Consider the following 16,826-nt stretch of genomic DNA (forward strand, 5'->3'; position numbering starts at 1 on the left):
TCTTTGTAGGATAATCAACAACAATGAGGTACATTCATTTAAATATAGCAAACGGAGATTTACTAAGCCATAGATTTTCCAGGTTGTGTATTATTTTTTCCTTTTTTTTGTGGCAAGGTCTTTTTCTACTAGAATGTACATTTACGAAAAACAAAAGACGAAAAAAATGTGCGTAAAAAAGACAATATTGTCATTTCAGCTTAGCAAGCCTTAAGGGACCAACGCATAAGAGTAAAAATCTGCTCTTATTATTTTCTTCTTTATTTTATTCATATATATATATATATATATATATGTATGTATATGTAACTGATAGCTATCTTAAGGACAAAATATATATATATATATATATATATATATATATATATATATATATATATATATATGTAGCACCTGATTTAATAGTTTGTTTCAGTCAAGTGTTTGTCCTGTTGCTAAAATTGCCATACATCTAAACCCATTTGATCTTATTTTACAGATTTACTTGTGTCCATGTACCACTGAAAGCACTTGTCTTTTAGTACACAAGTCCATGATTAGATGCAGTTTAAATGTGCAAAGCGTTAAACTGTCACTGATGAACATATCCAGTAAATTCGACCTGCCAGTCAGTGATTTGCTCAAAGAAATCCTACAGAGTCTCTTGATTGTTCAGCAATAAGTGCACTTCTGAACCACTGCGGGGTTTACCTGTGTGGCAATTTGGATGTCGGCGAGTCAGTCTGTCTCCATTGTTTTTTCTTTATGGATGCATATTGTATTGATGTGCTGCTACTTAGTTGTCCGCCTCGCTTTCCGAGTGGAGGTGAGAGCTGCCGTTGGATGTAATACCCTCAGATTGCCTGAATCTGATCGTTCTGTGCCATGTTGCTCTGACACAAATCCAGCCCGTTAGTCTTGCGGTCGGCAGTCCTCTCAAAGATCTGCTGAAGGATGTTTTAGAGATGTTGTCAGTCATGGAGGTGCAGCAGCTGCTCAGTTCTTCCTCTCTGGTTCAAAGTGTTGATCAGTTGAGTTAGAATGGAAGGCTGCAGCTTTGAGAACCATGGTTGAAAACCACTGTGCCAATCTATCGACGGGCATCAGAGTCGCTTGTTTTTCTCCACTTTGATGCTCACACATAACACACAGCTGGAAATGCATTGATACATATTTACCTTTACGAGAAGCCCAAATGTAGAGGAGGGGATAGCATCCAAGAGACATCCAATTTTTAGAGGGCTAGTGATTTGTAATATTAATTATTCTCTATTTAAAAGAAACTGTTGATGCCCTTATAGTAACTGATCATGTAAAAAAAACAGATGGATTATGTAAAAATTTGTCAAAATATATAAACTTCACCTCAAAAAACCTTCAGTCACAGGTAATGAAATAGCAGTTCTTATGCACCTCTTCTTAGGCAATCATTGCCAGTCAGAGGATGCTCTGTGCTCATTACTTTGCACTTTTTGTTCACGATTTATAATTTCTTGAAGTCCATCAAAAATTCTTTTTTTTTAAATTTTTATCAGTTTTTAAACTAATTGCAGCAACACAGAAATAAAACAGTACAGCTCCAAATCTAATTTATACAAACAATAAAAAAAAATTTGAGCCTGACAGTTTGTTTTTTACCATAGAAACAGCAAAACTATCTCCACTCATTGTCCACTTAGTTGCTTCTTCCGGACTTTTCAACTGCATCCTATAAACTTCATTAGAGGAGGAAGTTTGCTCAGATAAGATGAAAGTGTAGATATTAAAACTTTCCATCATTCTGCACTCTGGGCCATCAGGTAAAAAGGTCTGAACATCTCGAATGTTTTGGTTCAAAGCTTTCAGTAGAATAATTGAGAAACTGTTCGCAACACCATCCCTCCCAAATGATATCACTAGTACGGGCAATTTGATGTAAAAAATAATACATATTTTTCTTGGTAGATACCCGTAATGCCACTGATAAGACGTGCTCAGAATAAATGTGGAACATAAAGCATTAATACCAAGTTTTATCTGCTGATGAAGCTCCAGAAAAAATAAGTAAGGAGACCTTGAGTGAAGAAACCCTTACCTTTAAATAGAAAAAAACAAATTCTAAGTGCTGTTAGATCGCTGAGAAACAAGTTAAAATCTGCATATATGGCTGAAATAAAAGAACATGTATCCCATAGCCTTATAAACTGTAAAAAAACATTTATAATGTAACATATCCATTTTGGTGAAAATGATATAATCAGTTGTTTCCGGCTTTTTTTTTTCAGTGATTTGTCATCTTTTAGAGACTTTAGGGAGCAAAAAAATTAAAGCAAAGTTTGACAAAAAAAAAAGCAGACACGTTGTGTGTACCCACCCGTGTAGTTCCACTGTTCAGAGTCGTTCTCGTGAATGAAGTATTCTTAAAAATGTAGAAATGGTCAGCAGTGGCACAATGGTGACTTATAATTGTAAATATCTTGTGGAGTAAACAAAGAAGAAAGCTGTCCTGATATTTGAAGAAAGTAAAGTGGGTATTGCTGCTATGTGAAATTCAAAAAGGGTGACAGACTCTGCTGAATAATGTTAAATATGTACAAAGTGGCCAAACTAGTGGGGCTTGCCGGGGAAGAGCAGGGCCAAGGATTCATCTCTGGAAGCCATGTGGGTTTGGTGTGCAGCCTGCGGAGTTGCTGCAAACTAAATTCCCGAGTATTCCTTTTCGTAAGCCCTGGCTGGCCCTGCTGGGCCTGTGGGTGGGATTGAGACCGGATAGTGTGTGTATTCCATCAGCAGTGTCATTCTCTGGGACATTAGCAACAACAAAAGCTCAACTCAACAGCACCTCTGGTATGCCTCTACTAGGACAACCTTCATTCTGTCTTAAAGTCACCAGCAGCCTTGTACTTTTTCCTTTCAGAACCCAAGATGACTTAAATGTAAAAAGACGTTTGCACCCAACTGTTTCTCTCTCGTGCTCTTTATACAGCAGTCTCTCTGTCATTCATTCTTTCTTGCCTTTCTTTCTTGTCATTCCACCTTCTCTAATCAACTTAACAAATATCTCCGAGCTACAAGGGCCACGCTTCACTGCAGCCGCTTCTCCGGCTTCACAGCTTCATAGCGGGTGATCCAACTCACATCCATCCCGCCCACTTTTTACCTCTCTAAACTCACATCTTCAGACCGAGCAATGTTTGATACCAAACCAGTTTGTGTGACGCAGTATATCGTATGAATGGGCATCGCAGCTCATTCTTTCTGACAGTCTCTCCGCAAAGATGTGTGGTGTTGCATTCAGCTGTGCACACATTTTGAATGGTTTGTGTGGAAAATACACACAGAAATCTTTAACTGTCTCCCCAGGCCAATCAAAAAAAGTAGGCACGCATGTCAGTTTCAGAAAGTTACAAAAATTGTCGGACATGACACAGATGGGCACTTTCAGACAGGCAATCCTTCAACATTGTCAGACTTACGCTGGCCAGTAAAAACAAAAAAGACAAAACATTCAAAATCAGATATTAATTCTGCAAGTTTGTCCTTGTCACAACCATGAATGTATTAAGAGGCTTGGATACTGCTTCATTTCCCTTGAAGTAAAAAAAACTCCATGCTATAAAATTGCCTGGAAGTTCGGTGCTGCTTTCATTGGGTCCATAGAGCAAGAACACAAGAGACTCCTGCCAGCCAAGCCGGTTACTTCCTATTCTGCGCTCCACTACTTTGAATTTCGATTAATCTTATTCAATCTTCCAACTCTTGAAGACTTTCCAAACGTTATTACACTGAATGGATTAAATCCTGATAGTGATGCGAGTCATTTCATGGAGGCTGTGACGCTCAAAAAATGCATCCACTGATTTACAGACACCACTTTCTCAGTGTAAGTCAACTGGGAAAAGTCATTTTCAGCCCCATGGCATCACGTGAAGGACACCGGCTAGCGCAGTACCGCTGTTTGGCTACTTTGAAAATTGGCATCAGAGTCTGCCGCACCTCCCAAGGCCCAGGTTTAGCCACGAAAATTTGCTTCACAACTTATCCACAATGCAGCTTGGCCACCAACAGTTGGGTCAAAGACTTGTGGTGTGCTATGCTAGTAGCAGCCAATGTAGCGATGAGCAGCAGAAGTCTGTTCAGATCATTTTTTCTGTGCCATCTAACAGGTGAATCATCCATTCACACCTGGAGCTCAGAGCCTCAACAACTGTAAGGGTTCACACCCACACGGGGTTTAAAGCCTGCGACTCCAGACGAGTCTTAAAACTAAAGAAACTGCTCAGATGAGGCGAAACATCCACAAGAAACAGTTGCCTACAATAGAGCATCTTGAATACGCCCAAAATTGTTGTACATTTCTGAAGCTACTAATCTGATGAACAGATTGAATGACTGTGTGAAAGAGTGCTCTGAAATCTCCATATCCAGGCGATCGTCACGTCTGGCCTCTCTGTGTGACGGCAGACTCATCATGTCGGCTGCCTGCAGGCGGAGCTGGGCGACAGGTCACACAAACTGGTGGTTTTGAAACATAAGTTCTCCTTGAGGTTACAGAAGGAGCCGTACTCACTTTTCGCGTAGAAAAAACCTGTAAATCTTGTTCTTTGGGGTTCGGCAAACAGTTTTAGATATTTTGATGACTCTCGAGGCCGTGACCTATTATAAAACCCACTGTACCTCCTCTTTGAGAATCTCACCTCGCCTCCTCTCTCAGCTCAGATTAAAGAGAGGAGGAGGTCACTGTACACTGTTGATATGCAGCCACCATGCAATTTCAAACCTCGCTTCACTGGTCAAAACAGTGGAAGGCGGTGATCGGGAGCAGCAGCGCGGACAAACCGTTTTGTGACTCAAACCCAACAACAGATGCACTCTGTTTGTCCAATATGCAGCCTTTTCATGCATTTCTTTTTAGGCCAAAAGAGGTAGGAAAAGTTTTTTTTTTCTCTGCTCCGCATGCATCGATGGAGGGCCAGAACAGGGAGGTAACACAAACTATGCCAGCAGCTCTTTCGCTTCTAACCACGCACTGAGAAATTCCCACAGCTGTGAATGTATCGGCCCTCTCAGAGTCTCAATCCGAGCACAACCTGCAGAACGTCGCGGCGCGCAAATATCCGGGTCTGTTTCTATCGGTGTCTCTTTTCTCTTGTTATGCAAAGTCCGGGTCATTCGTGTCTGCCCACTCAGTCCCTCTGGATCACACAGGTCGAACGACCTCTCTATGCTAGCATGATCCACACACTGTGACGAGGAAGGCGTCAGGGCCGAAGGATTGTCACGTTCTCCCTTTACTGCCCTCCGTCAGCAGAGACCAGCTGCGCGCTCTCTGCTGATGTCGAGGCGGGTGTTTCGGGCGGTTTGGGTCACTAAAGGGTTCAGTTCTCTCCGGTTAGATGCTGCAGTGAGGCCTCAGTGGCAACAAGGGTAGCAGAAAGCTTTATCATGTTTTATTTGGTGCCTAAGTTTGACAAGACTTCTTTTACTTTTCACCTCGAATGACAAGACTGCATGTGATTGTGTCTGCGTCGATGTCTGCATTACCTGCTTTATAGATGTCATCCAAAAGCTGAGAAGTATCTTAAAAAAAGCATAATTAACATATTAAAAAGGTCACTTAATCAAAAGAAAATACCTCCTTTTAAAGACCAATGTGTTTTACCTCACTGTATATATCTTCTCGATTTGTTTACTCCAAGTTTGCAATTTATCTTTCTCTTTTTGTTTCTATGAAATGCTTAAAAAAAAAGTTGAAGAGAATATTTTGTTTTCTTTTCGACTGTACTTTTTTTTGTCAGATGGCATTGTATTGTGTTTGTGTTGTGCCCAAGCAGTATACTACAATATTCCTCCTTTACCATGCTCTGTATATGACCTGTTGGTTGTGTTCTGCGTGAGCTGTACAGTCAAAGCGCTTTACGAAATGTCCAAGCCCCCTTCTGAGCTCTGGTACAAATGCCTTGTTCAATATGTTCTTTTGTTAAATGAAAAAAAAGAGAAAGAAGAGTGGAGGTGGAGGAGGCTGGAAGTGAGGGAGGGACTGTAAAGAGAAGACCCCTCAACAAGCGCTGAACCCTCCTCGCCTCGCCACTCTTGGATTTCTAAACATATTATAATCTTGACTTTTTTATATAGTGTGTACAGATGAATGAGAGATCAACATAGGAACTAGAGGATTGACACTTATGTTAACTTCTAACATAGCTGGAGTAGAAAATGGTGTGAATAAAGAAACAAAGTTTCACTACAGGATCTGTGTGTGTGTCTGCTTTATTTGGCGGTTGCTGGGAACTCATCCTCTACAGAGCGACATGTGCCTCTGGTGCTCTGGTGCTCTGTATGATAAAACATCACGGACTGTCTGCGGTGACATTAAACAGTGAATATTTTGACGCGATGTGGACGGTGTATTTGTACGTAATTATACATTTAGGTAAAGATAGCAACCAGATGGAATTTTCACAGTAGCTGATGATTTAAATCAACTTATCCTTCAACTCCAAAGATGTAGCAGGATCAAGGACAAAAAAAAAATGTAATTTAAAAAATGAATCTACCTTGTACCTTGTAAGATGATAAAAGGTGAAGTTTGGTAGCAGATGGATCCTTCACTAATGCTGCATCCATGTGATGTCGGAAGATCGTATTTTTCAGAGTTAAGGAGTCGTTCTTCTAACTTCGTTGTGCTCATGAGCTTTGAAATTGTAAAGTGAAAACAACAATGAAGCCACAAAGAAGATGGACTGCATTTTAATGCTAGAAGCATTTACACAAGAGGGTGATAGCTGTTTACAGCTTATTTATATTTTTATATATCATATTTTAAAATATTTTTTACATTTAATCAGCAGTTAAAATTAATACCATATTACACTTTACATGGGATAAAAAATTATTTATATTTAATGTGTGAATTAACAAAAAAGTTTCTTACTATTGACCAAACATTTACTTTTGCCCGCCATGTTTATGCATTCATGGTGTCAAGTCATCATCTCGTGTTATAAAACAACATTATTATCAATGTTAGTGTACTCTCCGGGCATGTTTTAATTCAAAGTTTGCTTGCGTGCTGCAGCTAATAGATGCAGATACTAACATGTGCAACTACTAAAAGTAAATGATTGCTACCAGGAAGAAAATAACAAAATATACACTTTTTTACCGTCAATTGTTGACACTGTTTCCATGCTTTCCATCATTTCTGCTGCCCTGAAATGTCATGCAAACGTCACAACTCAGAAACTCAGGTATCATAAACTGTCCCCTCTAGACTGGAGTCCACCTCTGCTGAACAGTGTGCAGAATTTGGCAGAACAGCTGCAAGGTTTAAACACGTGATGTCATGTGAATCCTGATGAAAGTACAGACAATAATGAGGTAAAGACAGTCGCAGTCAGGAGGAGACAAAAAAAGAGACAGAAATAGCAACAGAGAGGTAAAAATAGAGTAAAAGAGGAAGTGAGATAAATATCTGAAACCCAGTTTAACTTGAATCCACTTTGGCAAAGATGAAGGAGGTAAGAAAGTGTGTGTGTGTGTGTGTGTGTGTGTGTGTGTGTGTGTGTGTGTGTGTGTGTGTGTGTGTGTGTGTGTAACCTGTTTCCAGTGTCACTTGCTGTTTGCCTGCCTGTGGATGTGAGCTGTGTGCAGGCTGCTGTTCATCATGTCTGTCAGTGGACTGAGTGCAGCTGATGGATCAGACTGCGGCCGGATCCAGAGGACGGGCTCACAACAACCTGCACTGAGTTCCTCTCAGTAACAAGCTTCTAGCTGCAGGTTAGTCAGTGTCACAGGGATCAATATTAGGATTAAGATCCACTTTTAATGCTTGGTTGGACTAATAAATGCACATCAAGCGTTAACACGGAGTTAATAGATGACAGTGGCCTGCTGACAGAGGAGCTGCTGTGTGGCTGCTGCTGCAACGTGTTGCTGGAAAATTCACCATCACTTAACGTTAATGTAACTGGGCGTAGAACACATGATGTGTTTCCAGGAACATGCAGCTTCACGTGTAAACAGTCAGACACATTCACAGTGCAGGAGATGTGATGGCAGACCGGCAGGCTGCAGAGGACGGAGCTGCTGCGGCACAGGCAGGAGAGTCTGGATGAGATTCAGGAGTCTGGATGCTGTCCAGGAGGGATCAAACCAGTCATTTATGCTTCTGTTGCCTGAACCACATGTTGCACGCAGGACATCACGTGAAGCATGTTGTCAAAGTGTGACAGGACATGATCTTTAGCCTCCATCCTCCCCTTACTTCCCCTTTTTCCCGATCAACAATAGCAACGATACATTCCACGAGCAAACTGTGTGCCCCTTCTCCCTCTCTGCATTATTCTCCATCTTATGGGTTATTTCAAATAAATCAAATCTTCACAAAAATGAATCTTAACAAATAAATACATAAATACATGAAATGAATAAGTAAATAAATAATCTCTCTTAAATGTTTTCCCTTCTTTAAGTGAAATCCTCATTTCAAAATCTCATGAAAAATAAATCTCAGACATTATTATTATTATAATTATTTTTATTATTGTTCAAATACAGTCATATGACATCACATGCATTCTGACAACATGCTGAAAGACTAGTTTTGAGTTTTGAGGTGCAGGTTTAAATTTGGTGTCAGATGGGCAGGGCGTGTCTAGGGAGTGGCCTGGGGTGGCACAGACCACCCCTGAAATCTGATTAGCCACCCCAGGTGTCACCTATCTGCCCAGTCAGTTTGAATGCTTGGAAGAGTAATCAGAGTCGTGTCCAGCCTGCCAAAAATCCACAGAAGAGGAAGAAGATGTGTTTGGATTTGGAGCAGAGCTGCAGAGGTTTGTTAGACTTTTGTTTGCTGTCACTCTGTTTGGAAAATCTTTTAAACTAAACTTTAAACAGGAATGTGAGACACTGTGATTAAAGATGGTTTGGGTTGTGGAGACAAAAATGGTAAGTTAAAGCTGTGCTTGTGTGTGTCGGCTGCAGGTGAGTGGGTTTGCATTCATTGATCCCTCTGCTGCTCTGTGAGCTTTACACACACACACACACACACGGCTCTGACACCAACATGTGCTCTCAGGAAGCTTTCTGTTCTTAAATACAGTTCTCCTGTGAGGAACACCGTAGTCACCTCTCTCTGTGATTTTTACACTCCTGTATTCTTTTGTCCAGAGCTGCTCTGCTGAGAGCTGCTCCTCCTCCTGCTGCTGCCGACACACTGCTGCTCTGCTGGCTGCATGTTTCTCCGCTCTGCACCTCAGCTTCCTCTGTTCTTTACATTCTCCACAGGAGGATTTGTATTGATCTCTCCCTGCTGCTTCGTATGCTATACAGGAAGTGACAAGACATACAAGCTGCTCTCAAAAATATTCTGCTTTCCACAAATACTGCAGCAGTTCTCCATTAGTTATAAAAACTAAAACTCCCAGCCTGTTCCCCTCTTTTACAAAACTTACAAAAAAAGAAGAAAATAAAGAAAAACAATGAGCTACAAAAGATCCAAAAGATGTCCTGAAAACTGCAAGAACTATAGGATTTGTTTTTAAACAGGAAAGAAATCAAATTATTAAAAATACATTTAAAAAAAAATAGAAGACAGCCTTTTATATTTTTAAAATCATATGTTTTTAATGTTGTTGTTTTTTTTACGTCATTTTCTTGTTGTTTGTCTTTTCTTTCTATCAGAAAAAGCCAATAGCAAAATTCGATTGCAATAGCAAGTTTCAACCTTCAGAGAGCAGCCACTATGTATATTTATAATTGAATATGTATAATTTCAATGCTTTGCACTCAAATATCAAGAACAGGAGCTGAATCATTCAGCAGTACTGTAAAATACCCATTTATGTTGCTTTTCAAATGAAAAAATCAGGTTAGGGTGTTTAGTTACTCTTTAAATCCTTTGATGTGCTCCTTTAAAAGTTTCATCAATTCATTTTTCTTCTGTGCGTTTATCTTTTATTATTTTATATCAGCTAACCATTAAAAAACTAAACTAAACTAGAACTAAATTGCAGCTCCTGTAAATAAATGATTCTCTTTTCATCAGATTACAGCATTTCACTTCAACCAAAGCACTAACAAATGAGGCATTTCATGTTATTGCTCAACTCAAGGAATAACAGAAATAACCTCATGAAATGAAAAGCTAAGAGTGGCTGAAACAAAATTATTCACAAAGAAAAAGAAATACTGTCATGATTAAAATTTCCATCCATAGAAATGCAGCAGCTACTTAATGCTTACCTTGATTCCAGAAGATGAAAAACACCCCCGGCAACAACCTTGGTGTAATAATTGATGACAATTTTGATTTCATCAGCTACATTAAAGCTGTGGCTTAGACATTTTAGACAAAATGAAAAGAAAAAAACACTTTGTGTCACAGCAAGATTTATAAAAGATTATTCATGCTTTTATTTCTTGCACTGTAATGCAGTCTTCACCTGCTTTTCCAATAAGACCATCAGACAGCTGTGACTCTTTCTAGATGCTGCTGCTGGAATTCTGACAAACACCAAGAAGAGATGCGACATTTTAGATCTTTTCACCGGCTCCAAGTTCATTATAGAACTGATCGTCCCTCTGTCTGTCTATAAGTCACTCAGTGGTCCGAGCCCAAATTATATCCCAGATATGTTGCTAAATGGAAGCTGGGTCTCTCAGATTTATCTTTTTTAAACTTTATTTAAAATTTGTCTGTACTTTTATTATATATTTAATTTGGGCTAAACGTTTTCAAAGTCAGACGGATTACACAATTACTCATTTCTAGAATTTTTTTTTCTTCTTAATTTAAAGCATTTTATTGACAGGATGTTCCATTCGTACAAAATGTTAGCAAATATAATAATAATGATAATAATAATAATTATCTTTATTTTTATAACACTGTTCATGCTTCCCAAATGAAAAAGGTTTACAGAATGAAATAAGAATAAAATAAGATGTCAGAAACACCCAAGTACCTCATTTAAGCAGAAGGATATTAAGATACACAAACATAGAAATAATTGATAAATATACAAACACAGCGTGAATTTAATTGGTGCATTTACATAATTGGTAGAGACATTGCTCTTCTCCAGGGTTTTGTATTTTAATGTAAAAAAAACAAATTGTTGGGATTCAGAATATGAAAGTTTTATCGAGGACAAATACGATTTTCAAAAGGCTTGATGACGAGCTAGCAGCACACACTCATCTTTTTAAAAGAATAATTTCAGGTCATTTTCTTGTCACCTTTTCCTAATTTCATGCAGTTTGTGCAATATCTGTTACCACATTGCTCAGTGCCTATTCAGTCATATTTTCAAAGGGAATTAAATTCATTTGGTCAGGTCTGAAAGGCTTCAATACAGGTGACAGGCGTCTGAATGCAGCACAAGGAAACCTGTAATGAAAATCTTTGTACAAAAAACAGTCCTGATGTCATTAGTAAGCTCATACACCTCCCCCACCCCCCAAGTGGTTCAGGGTCAAGAGCAAGTCATGTTTTATACTTCTGTCTTAAAAATAAAAATAAAATATTTTTGCCTCTAAAGCAAATTAAATAACCACTTGTGTATAACAATGTGCTATAAAAACACCAAGCCTTGCCCACAAACCCTCATTATCTTTAATCTCCTTCCTGTGGCCCTTCTCTTCCTCACAGCGTCTCCTCACACCAGCTTCCTGAAAAACAGTGTGTTTTTTTCTGTCTTTCCCTCCTCCTCTGTGTGTGTGTGTGTGTGTGTGTGTGTGTGTGTGTGTGTGTGTCACAGACGAGGCTCTCGGAGCAAGCACTGGGAATGAAAAGGTCAATAGCAAAATGAGGAAATCGATGCAGTGAATCATTAAGTGAGCCTCCTGCACCCCCCGCGCACTGCAGTAGTGCCGCGCCGTGCCGCTCTGCCCAGGAGCCATTGAGCTGTGGACGGCTGCGGCTTCTTATGGAATAAAAAGTGCACACTACAGGAGATCCTTGAGGAGGGGGCGGGGGGGGGGGGTCTATATGCAGTCACATATACATTCTGTACAGGATGTATGCTGTTGCAGAGGCTGGACAGATTTCCCAGGAGAGAGAGAGGAAAATGCTGCAGCAGGTTTCTTCTGGAGCATGGTGTGTAATAAGACATTATATGCAGAAACACGCTTCTTTTTCTGGTGTGTGTGTGTGTATGATGCACATCAGTGTGTGATATTGCACGCTCTTCCTCCATCATCTTTTGGTAAAAGCAACCAGTTCCAGTTCCGTCTGGCTGCAGCAGCGGCCATAAATCATTCACAAACGGTCTGATTAGAGCTGTGACGGGCTGAATCATCCTCCAGGAGCTGCACTGTACTTTTGGTAATGATGATATTTCACCTGCGTTGCATTGCAACACTTCCTTTGGCCCGAGGGGAGGGGATCGGTGAGGCAGGGAGTGGCACTGTATTTTCCTGCTCGGTGTTTTTTGTGCCTAGGCTAAGAATAGCTTGACAGGCTCTGTGCAGATCGACAGTGATGTATGGATGTTGGCCTGATGCTGATGCTGCTGCGCACACACACACACACACACACACACACACACACACACACACAAAGAGCAGCAGCCATCAGCAGGCTGAGGAGGCCTGACATCTCCCTGCAACAGTTATGAAAAATAAATCAGGTGTTTAGTGGATGTTATTTCAGCTAATACATTAATAATCATTTTAAAAGTATGGATTTTTTCTTTAATAAAGCAGTCAGCTGCTGTCAAACTGAAACAAATGTTAAACAGTGACTCTGCACTGTCTGAAATTTGTGCTGACCATTTGCTCATAAATATTAAAGTATGGAGTAGATTGATTTTTGGACCTTATAGAGGTGAACAGAAACAAATGGACGGCTCCAAGAAGAAATGATGGTGCACTCAACGCCCTGATGTGTTACGCAGGCCTCCCTGAAATCTATTTGGCAATCTCAGGTGCCACCACATTATGATCAGATTGAACTGTTTGATGAGTAAACTGAATTTTTGTTTATAGGTGCAATTCAGAGGCCGTTTACATGGCAGTGGTTCTTGCATTAAACTTTTGTTGTGGTTTGGCCTTATACTTGCATGACAATGATGTTTCGGAGGCCGGAAAATGATTTTTTTTTTTTAATTTAAAAAATAAATGGGTGCCAGAGTGTAATTTTTGAAAACTTAAACCCTTCTGTCGCCGTGTAAAATGGCAGTGCACAGATCCTGTGAGAACAGTGACGTCATGGCTGCACTTTGTGCATGTTCATGGTTTTTCTTCTATGGTGTTATATTACACCGCCAGCCACTGGCCTGGCATGCATACTACAGTGTTTTCATCTGTTTTTGTGGATCTGTGTACATGAGTTCTGACTTTGTTATCATATAAACATGGATTTTTTTTTAAATGCAAAGGAAAGTCTGTTGTTATTATGGCTGTTCTGGTCTGAACGTGTCTTCACGCTAAAACCTGAGAGACAGTGATGTGATGTGCCAGAGTTGTGTCCAGCCTGACTCATTTTAGTTACAAATAAATTGATATAACTGCACAAACTGTACAATTTGTCCACACAGGCTGATTTATTTTAATTTTTTGGCCCTTTCAATGCTCCATTTTCTTTTGGACTCAGGCCACCACAGTAAAAAAAAAAAAAAAAAAAAGCTTAGTCTGGACACGTTATTGCTTTTAATATTGCTGGTTTCGACTCAAAGGGTTAACCTCCATCTCCAGTGAGAATGACAAATGTCATTTTGTTGTATTTCCATGGTAACAAATATGTGAGCAAAAGGGTCAAAGTTCAGGGTGCAGTGTTATGAAGAAGTAACATGTGCTGATGTGTGCATACTACATGCAACAAGACATATTTTGTAAGGGCAGCTGCAGCAGCGACGAGAAAGAGTCTGTGATTTGAAACGTACCTATATGGTTCAAACTGCAGCAAAACGGTGCAGAAGGTTTTGAGACTGAACGTATCCCTGATTCTATCACCCCCGCTGCAGGTTATCAGGTAAACACGACCACTTAGCTTGAATCTGCATCATATGAAATAAATATTTGCACAAAACCAACACCTTACCGAGATAGAATACTAACTTACTAACTTACTAACTTAATAAATTCATTCAGGTGTTTTGGCCTGCCTCAGTGTTTGCCCCCCCCCCCCAGAGAGACACTGTCCCTGTTTGACTTTAATGTTTGAGACAGCTCACTGTTGGTCAAAAATCATAAAACACAAAACAATAGACCTTAAACTGTGACTACTACTGATTGAAGTTTTCCTGAACAGGCAGGATGGTCAGTCCCCCTTCTGAAACTGTCCCCGCTCAGTAACTCAAACATTCAATTGGTGAACACGTGTGTGAATGTTGTTTTATGTCCATCATACCACATTGATCTTAATAAAGTATTTTAGGAAGTGGAACCTCTTTGGGCAAAAACAGAAACAACAAATCAGTCCTAAGTCAACGGCTGAGAGTTCATCACTTTGAACCCTGGAGACATATCACTTTTCCTGTGCTGCTTTCAGACGCATTCCTCCCCCCGCATCCCCCAGCAGAGGTCCTAGCTACGCTCCTAATGTCCTTAAATTCTAGAAACATCCTTAAATTCCACAAATGTCCTAAAATACAGAAATGCCCTAAAATCTTAGAAACATCCTTTAATCTTAGTAACATCCTTAAATCCTTGAAAGGTCAAGAAATCCTAGAAATGACCAAAATCTTAGAAATGTTCTAAAATGCTTGAAATGTCCAGAAATCCTAGGAATATTCTAAAATCATAGAAATGTGCCAAAATCTTAAAAACATCTTTAAATCTTAGTAACATCCTTAAAATCTTGAATCGTCCTACAATCCTTGAATTGTCCTTAAAGCGTAGAAATGTCCTAAAATCCCAGAAATGTTCTGAAATCCTAGAAATGTCCTAAAATTCTTGAAATGTCCTAAAATACATAAGTGTCATAAAATCTTAGAAACATCCCAAAAATCCTATAAATGTCCTAAATTCTAGAAACTACCTAAAATCTGAGAAACATGGGGTTGCTGTGACTGTCCCCCGTCATTTTGCAAAAGCAAAGAAATGCAAGCGAAGCAAGCCCTGCCCTTAAACCTTAACCGGGAATAACCTTTTTTCATGTTTGTCGACACAGAGAATAGAAACAAGTCTCAGTGCAGCTCTGAAAACACACCACAAGACACACAACTTCAGAATCCAGAAACCTGGATTGACATTACTTTTTTTGTGCTGCATTTAGTAGTATGTAAGTATTTTGTTCTCTGAAGTGCTTTGAACTCTGAGCAAATTACTGTGATTTCTTTCAAAAACATGTGGAAAAAGGCAGTGAGCAACTTGAAAAAAAAAAAAACTTGCAACAAATTTGCAACAATCAGTTTTTATAATTAGCATAATTGTGTATTTAAAATTATGTTGCAGAATTATTATTTATTAAGCAAATTCAATTTCAAGCACAATTAGTGTTTTTTTGGTTTTGGTTTTGTTTGTTTTTTGGTTTTTTTGTTGTTGTTTTTTTTTTTTTTACAAATTTTGGGGTAATTTGCTTGTACTTTTGTATTGTACTAATTTCTCACAAATGTTTGGGTCATTTCTTCTCAAGGTGCTCATTGGTTGATTTCTTTTCTAAAAACATGGGACAAAGGCAATGTGCTTAGGTTTCAAAGGGTTAAAATTTAAAGTGCACTGTGCTGCTACATTCATTTCTTGTGCTGTGAGCTACTTGCAAGGAGCTTATCGGCTACAAGTGTGCAAACATCAGAGTTCATCAGAGGGACAGCTTCAGGATGTGTGCTTCTCCTGAGGCCAGCATCCTGCATCTGAAACTCTGGAGGCCCCTTGTGGAGGGGAGGGATTTGAAGAGGGAGTCAGCAGGGTGAGAGGAGTCAGCGACCATCATCGGCATCTTGCGTGTGATGCGTGTGGCTACATGGAGACAGAGGGAAGGTCATAGTCATCTTAGATGCTGTGTGTACAGATCTTTGAAAAAGGGCAGCCGTGTTGCAGACTGTTGCTACAGCCACAGCTTGTTCTCAGGCTGCAGCCAGGTCAAAGTGTCACTGTGTGGTCACAAAATCTGTGGTGAAAGGTTTGTCTTGTTTCCACTCTCTTCAGAGGTAACAGCTGTATAGAAGCTAAAAACCTGTGTAGGCCTCCTTTGATTCAAAGAATCAAGCTAATTAATGACTGCTATCAAGCAGATGTGGAAAGTCACACATGTGAAAGTTACAACCAAGTCTCTCCTGAATTTTTGAGACTCATGCCCCTGCCATAGCATGTTACTTGCAGATCCTTAAAAAAGCTGAATTAATTAAAGGGCCGTCCACACCAAGAACCATAACTATAACCATAAAAACATAGTTTTAAAAATTGTTCCAGCTCAGTGGATTGCGGGGTCCACACTACAACTGTAACCACAATGAAAGTGGCGAATGATATCATTTTGATCACTCCTAGAGCGATTTCATGATTGATAGAAATACTCACATCCAATCAGAATCTGCCTTATGTAGATGTTTATATGCATATACATATATATTTACACATACATATTGATTGATTAATTGTTAGTTCAATAAAATGTCAAAAAGTGTTGAAAAATAACTGTTTTAAGTTCCCAGAGCCTAAATTAACATCTTTGAATGTCTTTTTTTTTCTGAGCAAGAGTTCAGAACCCAAAAATATTCATTTGAGTGTCACAGAAAAACAGTAGCCTAAACCTTCAAATTAGACAAGATGTTTTTGGATACTTAAAAATGATTTTACCCTTTGAAACCTCAGTAAATTGATTTCTTTCAAAAACACGATAAGACAGCAATGAGCATCTCAGGACAAAATGAATGAAAATGAAAGAAATTCATAAGAAATGTAAATAAAAGAAAAAGATAATG

This window comes from Plectropomus leopardus, chromosome 21 (assembly GCF_026936395.1).
Source record: "Plectropomus leopardus strain MGB_pleo_1.0 chromosome 21, ASM2693639v1, whole genome shotgun sequence".
Lineage (NCBI taxonomy): Eukaryota > Metazoa > Chordata > Actinopteri > Perciformes > Serranidae > Plectropomus > Plectropomus leopardus.